Source organism: Pseudopipra pipra, chromosome 9 (genome assembly GCF_036250125.1).
Source record: "Pseudopipra pipra isolate bDixPip1 chromosome 9, bDixPip1.hap1, whole genome shotgun sequence".
Classification (NCBI taxonomy): domain Eukaryota; kingdom Metazoa; phylum Chordata; class Aves; order Passeriformes; family Pipridae; genus Pseudopipra; species Pseudopipra pipra.
This window is the reverse complement of record NC_087557.1, coordinates 15494157-15500156: the sequence shown is the minus strand read 5'-3', so window position 1 is coordinate 15500156 and position 6000 is coordinate 15494157. Positions and strand designations below refer to the sequence as shown.

Below are 6000 nucleotides of genomic sequence, written 5' to 3'. Positions count from 1 at the left end.
GTCATAAGCTGGAATTCTGAAATTTTTCAAGTACCATTTAGTCAAATGCTCCCTAAGTGTTACAAAGCTTCCCTTTCTCTTCTTTCTCTAAGACTGAGAAGTAAATTATACCTCTGCAGTTTCTTAATCCAGTGATTGGGTTTTTGTCTGGGTGTTACTGTTTAGCACCATTGTTCTGGAGTCTTAGATAAAATGCGGGATAAAATGACAAATCCTAGGGTGATTCCTGCCTTCTCAGAGCCTAGTGTAATGAACAACACATACAATATCTGGTAGATATGAATTTGTGGGGAACATAGGAAATGGCAGAAAAATGAATGAATAAACCAGCAACAGAGTATACAAAATACTATGTGACCAGTGAAACATCTGTGACAAAGACTGATTTCTAATTTTCCCAAGTATTCTCATTTCTGTTTTCTACCTGCAGAAATTCACTACCTAGAATGAGAATGCAAAGCCTGTATGGCAAATACAAATTGACACAGTGCCACTGGAGCCAGTAAAGCCTGGATGCTTTACACTGGTTGTGGATCTGGCCCATGTTGTTTCAGTTCTCACTGTATACAGAAGTGAATCATGACTTAAATATAAAGGGAATTTCTTCAGTTGTAATGACTCCTTGTTTTTGAAATACATGTAGTACAGTGCATTGAAGTATTTTACCAGCCTGTCTTCCCTTCAAGAGAATGACACTGTGTGGGTTTGATATGATCAATAAGTTAGTTTTTCTCTTTTGTAACATTGCCCACTTTGGGGTTTCATCACATTCACAGCAATGTTTTGAATTTTTATTCCTAACCACATGTAAGACCTTAGCTTCTCACTGCTGCTTGTTAGTGTACATTTTGGACAATGTTAACATCATCTCAAATATTCAGGACAAGGGATGAACTTGCTTTAAGTCCTTAGGAGAAGCTAAAAAGACTATTAACAAGCTGAGTCCATAAAAAACATCTGTTCCAGTCATGCTGCTGATTTTTTATTAGTCCTTCAAATCCATAGCAAAGATCTCTAGAGCAAGAAAAATGCTCTAGTGTGGAGTGCAATTTCCAATTTCTTAGCTAACCTTATTTTGTTGATTCATACATATGCATGATCCAGTGCTGTTGCAGAATACAAACAAAAAAAAACCCTTTTGGGTTGTACTTTATTTATTTTCCTTGAAATGCCCTTGAAATTTCATTTGCTCAGTGAAACCAAACAAATAATTGCATACTAAAAGGAAAATGAAGAGTAGCAAGCTAAATAATTTGTAACATCAAATATTGCTCTGCTGTGGTTAACATTCTCAGTTAGGGGAAACAGTCAGCAATAAACAGCCCAATGTATCTTAAGTGCAATAACTAATATCAATGTCAAATGCATGAAGTGAAAATACCTTAGGATATGCTTTCACAGTTCTGCTATATCACTGCTAAATGGAGTATGCTATATAACTATAATAGCAGTCATACTTGTCATATTTCCCCTGATCTCTGAGGAAAAATACCCATGTAGGCATTATGCAGCTTACATCTTTTTCTAGTCAAAGTCATATTTTTATGGGGTCTTTATGGTGGTTTTTAAAAGTTTACACTCTGAAAACAAACTTGTCACCATTTGTATATCATGCAGACTATATACCAACTCACATTCCTGATAATTAGGGACATGCCTGTACTCAGTTGTGTACATCACTGCTATCTAGCTTGTAGTAAATAACAAAATATTTCTTCTGATGTGGGCTGTGTAATGTTTATCTGTATGAAAAAAAGCAAATAAGCAAGTTCTTGAAGCAGAATTTTTAACAATGACCCCATTACTCAGACAATACCTGTGGAGTAATAATAGGGATGAATTAGACACTTTTTAAGTAAAATTGCACTCATTTCCCCCAACATCCCAGGCACAGACTTCATATGGCAATAAGCACTTTTCACCATGTTCCATGTGTGAAATGTTGCTGAACATGAAGTTTGTAAATTAAAATTGGCATTTGTGAGTCAGTAGTCAGTGAACATCCCACTGAGAAAACAATATAATTTGTGATTCCAGGACTTGTGTGGAAACCCCTTGCTAAAGAAGACTGTCAGATCCTTTCCTGCTGGAAATGTCTTATTTTGTGAGGAGAAGACTGAGTCTGTGGGTGCTGTTGCTACAGGCTGTGGTGTGCCACACTCTGGTCCAGAGGAACATCCCTGGTAGAAGACTAGGTGCCGATTTCATCACAGCCTGCCTTTCTCTTGCTCTCTGCTTTGATCTCAGTGTTGAAATAGCAGCCCCTGCTCTTTTCTATGCCCTTTTGTACAGTGTGGTGGTGATATCTGCTCTGGTACAAGGTGAAGAATTGCCTTGATGGACAATGTGTTTTAATGGAGCTCTGCAAGGGCAGAAAAACCTAGACTGCATCATTTTCCTTCTACCTTTCCAAAAAGCTGTGGCAGCCGTGGGTCAGAATGTGACTTTCACATATTCAATTATGTAAATCATTCTCTCTATGCTTGCTACACTCATTTCTATTTTTTTTCTTGTAGAAAGTCTTCTCTAACATTCTTGAAAAACTGTTCCTAAGCAGAGAACTAGAAGTAGACACTTGTAAATTATTTTCTCTAATGAATGCAGAGAGGGCCAAGAAATTGTAGAGTAGCTGTGTACACAGGTGCAGATAGCATGTTTATTTTTCCCCTTAAGTATATTTAAAATTCTCAGCTGTTTGTGCATTGTATGATTCGGTTAATTATGAAAAAAATTGTGTTTCCTCCTAACAACATAAGCAAGTTAAGAACAGAAGCAGATGTGGGAAAGACAAACAATGATCACTTGTAACTATAGATGTCTGTAAAGCATAGGGGATTGATGCAATTAGTGGAATATTCAAAATAATGGTGGAGGATAAACTGACATTTATGTATCATTAGACATGAAGGTCAGTGAAATATACATCCAGAAGAAAATGCTGAATGTTCTGCCCTGTTGGAACTGACTACAGGATGCTCTGATGAACGCTTCTGTTGGCTGCTTCTGTTGTGGGTATGGTTTGGAAGGTAGCTGGGAAAGGAGGTCACCAAGTCAGAAGTTATTTAAGCTAATGAAATGTTTGAGAGATAACCGAGACCTTTAGGGACCTCTTTTTGTCTTTCTGGAAAGGCAAGGTTGGGAAAGGACATAACAAACCATTCTAGTCAACTTTGCAATGGAGTGTTTATAAATTTCTGCATCTCCACATCCCACCAGCCCAGCTCTCCAGTCCCTGTAAGCCTCTTGCACACCATGACTGTATAGTAGGGTGCATAAAGAGGACTCTGGTGAACAATGTAATGGTATACTGGTAACCTCACTTATGCCTCACTAAGGAGCAGGCTTCATTTTCTGCCCAGTGCTGCTGTTCTTGGAAGCCTACTCAATGTAGTTGAAGGCCACATTCATTGCATCTGGCTAAAATGTACCGAATAGACCCAACTGTTTCTTCAGCTGGAGATCTGTGAACTGCTTCCTGGCGGTGGTATCAGCCTGTGGAGTCCTTACACACAACGTGGAGGCATCTGGAGAAATCACATTTTCATAATGTAGCAGCAATAAGTCATCATTTGTTCCACTTATATCGGATCCACTCTGCAAATCTGATAGGAAGATTTCTCCCTGGGGATCTCATCCTACTTCCTTTACTTGTTCACTGAAGACCATGAGAACCACACAAGTGGGGTGAGCACTGTTTGACCCTTGGTAATTAAGATCACTTACCTTAATATGTTTGCTAGTTTGAACAGAAGAACCAAGCACAATGACTTAGGACATTTACAGGGTTGGCTTACTTCATGCATGAAATATTGGAAGACAATATGAAACAACCTTTTAACGATGATTCTGCTCTGGAGCCCATCCCATTACTTTATTAACAAATGACTGTTTTTCTTTCCTCTAAGGTGCTCTATGGGAAGAATACACAGCAGTCAGGGAGAGAGAGATGAGCTGGTAAACTAATACAGCTTTAGAAAACTTCTGTACAGAGATTGAGGTGCACCGCCAACACCAACATCGTTATACATGAGTTCTGCCTAAATGAAGTAAGTTATATCCAAAAGAGTAATCAATCTTTAGTTCCTAAAAAATAAATACGAAGTTCAGAAAAAGCTAATATGTAGATCAATCTGAACTTTAAATTTTTGTGGAAAAAAAAAGATTGGACTCAGAGCTTCAGAAAATAAATATTTTTGCCACGTGGCAGTGGTTGTGAAGTAAATATGTCCCGCTGCTCTGATCTTACATCCTGTCACATTAATGTTTCAGAGCACTCAATATAAATATTAAAACTAATAGCTTCGCTCTTCAGCTATTACTCCATCATTCCCTGAAATCATCATAAAACATTCAAAGCCTTTTAGAACATTTACACACTTGAATCTGATGGTGGGGAAAGGAGACTAACAGAGCACAGCTCGCAAGCTTAAATAATAGTGGAAAGCTGTTTATGGAGTATGCTTTATTTATTCATTATTTCAAGTAAAGTTTCAATTTTGATGGAGAGGAGAAAAATCAAAGTATAGTTGTCAAGGGAGAAGACTGAAGTATTGCTTTTCTGTACTGTGGGCTTATGTAAAAAATATGGAAAAAAAGAGTTTTTTTTAAAAAAAAGCAGAGTCCATGAGAATCTCAGTCCAAGGTCAATCAATCTTAGGACTGTGGGTACGTAAACAGCTAATGGATTGTAAAGACACATACCAGTGTTATGAATTTTTAATGAGTAACTCTTCAGCACAGACCCCTATAAATCAATGATGACTTATTGGCTGGATCAATTATGCAAACTTTAAAACATTTAATGACAGGTAATGAACAAGTCTCTGGAGTCCACCAGTCAACAGTGTTTTGCAGTTGTAGTTACAACTACTTAAGTGAAAAGTCTGCAGGAAGCCTTTCCTCAGAAATCATTTAAAGCTAAACTCTAAGGTTGCAGTGAAGTGAAAAAGCGTGATTGTGTTTCTCTTTGTGTATAACCTTAAATGGGTTGGCAAGTGGGCACAGCTGTTAATGTACTTATAGGCATGTATACTATTTTTTTAACCAATGGTATGTTGTGATCTTGGAAAACCTGCTTTCCCAAACTTTATACTTTAGGTTTTCTGCAAGGTATGTGGATACAAATGCTGCAATTTTCAAAGGAAAGAGGTTATTTTTGTATTAGTAGGCTAAGTAGTTCTTTCTTATAATACTTTATTTTGGAAGTTAAGATATATGTTAAAAAAAAAAGAAGATTAAAAAAGGATTAGATGAGGGGAATGACAGACTGTATTACCATTAACTAGCACAAAAGGACTGAAAGAAGAGTATAGGCTGAATAATACAAGAGAATAATTATGGTGGCATTATGGTGGTTTAATTACTTGTTAAAATTATTATCCAATGAATGATGAAGGATTTTTTTTTTGTGGATTTTTGAATTTAACAGTTATTTTAATTTTTAAACATTAACCTTTCTAATGGGCAATTTAAGATAATTCTGAAGATTACAGGAAAGTTGCAGATTAAACATACCATTTAAGAACAAGAGCAGGTGTATAAGCCCCTGATCCAAGATTTCTCTGTTAACTTAGTTGAGGCTTTACTCAGATTGACCAAGGCCTGCTGGCTGAATCACTGAATTGAGTAAGTGCTTTTTATTGCCATTTGCTTTACTTTCCTAAAGGCAACAAATACAAAGAAAAGCTTGGAAGAGAGATTAATCTTTGGCCTGAAGAATCAAAGTTTAAGTGTTTTGTAAAAGTGGTAGAACTACTGTATTTGAAAAAAAGTTGTCCTCAGCTGTATTCTTTACAGGGAAGCTGTTTCCAGGGAGCCTCCCAGCATCCTGTGACAATATATCTGAATCCCAGCTGTTTAAACTCACCAGTAAGGTCTTACCTGTTTCATGCTTGCTGCCAGTAGCAATTCATGAGAGCTCCTGTCCCACCACAAGTCCAGCATCCCCCACCTTGCTCTGAAAGTTGCTCTGACAATTGCAAGTGAGGTTTGATGTGAATA

The 6000-nt window shown here is 37.2% G+C and overlaps 1 long non-coding RNA gene across 1 annotated transcript in view; it reads left to right on the top strand.

Moving 5' to 3' along the window:
* The first annotated feature begins 3324 nt into the window (after positions 1-3324).
* The window catches only part of LOC135418921 (uncharacterized), a 56930-nt gene continuing 54254 nt past the window's right edge, over positions 3325-6000 (top strand). The window contains exons 1-2 of the long non-coding RNA XR_010432747.1: positions 3325-3684; positions 3906-4046. This is a non-coding gene — a long non-coding RNA (uncharacterized LOC135418921). The remainder of the gene's footprint in view (positions 3685-3905; positions 4047-6000) is intronic.